This window comes from Microtus ochrogaster, chromosome 2 (assembly GCF_000317375.1).
Source record: "Microtus ochrogaster isolate Prairie Vole_2 chromosome 2, MicOch1.0, whole genome shotgun sequence".
NCBI lineage: Eukaryota > Metazoa > Chordata > Mammalia > Rodentia > Cricetidae > Microtus > Microtus ochrogaster.
The window spans coordinates 21,586,057-21,587,627 of NC_022010.1; the positions used below are offsets into that span (position 1 = coordinate 21,586,057).

A 1,571-nucleotide genomic window follows, 5' to 3' on the forward strand; every position below is an offset into this window, starting at 1 on the left:
CAATAAATAAATAAATTAAAAAAAATAAATATATTAGATCATGTGTTTGTGGTGGGCTATATTATACCCATTGCTACTGTGGGGCCCATGTAGGATGCTGCCCACACAAGTTCAGGATATACACAGAGACAGACACAATTAAGCCTTGCATGCTGTCTCCAAGCACTTGTGAGGAGGCTGAGACAGACCATTGAGTTCAAGGCCAACTAGGCTACAGAATTCCAGGTCACTAAACCAAGTCAGGTCTGCTAGCACACACTATATCCTCTGGAAGATAGGGAAATGCTCTTAACCTCTGAGCCATCTCTCCAACCCACGTGATTTTTTTTTGTTGTTGTTGTTTTTAGAGACAGGGTTTCTCTGTGGTTTTGGAGCCTGTCCTGGAACTAGCTCTTGGGAGGCAGAGGCAGGCAGATCTCCGTGGTTTGTTTTTGAATAGTCATTCCCGCTCAAGGGTCCTGAGTTCAATTCCCAGCAACTACATGGTGACTCACAACCATCTCTAATGAGGTCTGGTGCCCTCTTCTGGCCTACAAGCATACATGCGGACAGAATATTGCATACATAATAAATAAATAAATATTTAAAAAATTAGTCATTCATATCCTAGAAAGATCTCCAGCTTTCTATAAACCTAAGGATAACCTTGAACTCCTAATCTTGTCTCTACCTCCAAGTGTTGATTTGAGAATGTGAGCCACCGTCCTTGGACATTGGACAGGTAGCTTTCTGTGTGCTGACCTGAAGAACAGAGCAAGCAGTTCCCTTTTCACCCTTACCAATGGCAATCAGATCCCTGGAGCCAGTGCTAGAAAATTCCATACCCTTCAAAAGTCAGTCTGACCGGGCAGTAATGGCACATGCCTTTAATCCCAGCAATCCGGAGGCCTACACCTGAAGGCAGTCAGACCTTGATCTACAAAGCAAATGCCAGGCTAGGCAAGTATAGAGTGAAATCCTGTCTGAAAAAACACAAAGCAAAAGGCCCTGCATAGCTATAGCACAGGCCTATCAACCCAGCACTCCAGAGAAGGAGACAGGGGGATCACTGCAAGTCTGGGGTCAGCTAAAGGGTCATAGAGAGATTGCCTCATAACAAATATTAACAATGATAGCGGCATTTCACTTCTATTGTAATAAAGAAAACTTGCTTGAAGATCAGAGAGTAAAACAGCCTCACTGGTCAGCCTTAAAGACCAGGCAATGGGAACACACTCTTTTTTTTTTTTTTGACAAGGTATCTCTGTAACTTTGGTGACTGTCCTGGAAGTAGCTCTTGTAGACCAGGCTGGCCTATGAACTCACAGAGATCTGCCTGCCTCTGCCTCCAGAGTGCTGGGATTAAAGGCTTGTGCCACCCAAATGCCCGGCTGGTAACACACACCTTTAATCCCAGTAGTTACACTAGTTGCTATAGAAACAGGGTGGGGCATGCCTTTAATCTCAGTCTTAGAGAGGATTATAAAAGGAGAGGAGACAGCTCTCAGAGGCAGTCTAATTCTGAGATTCTTAGAGGAAGGATCGTCATTTCAGACTGAGGTAAAGGTAAGAGCCAGTTGTTAGGAATATTT

The 1,571-nt window shown here is 44.0% G+C and overlaps 1 pseudogene; it reads left to right on the forward strand.

Annotated features, from left to right (window-relative positions):
• Window positions 1-1,571, forward strand: part of LOC101982151 — a 15,432-nt pseudogene that overhangs the window by 11,933 nt on the left and 1,928 nt on the right.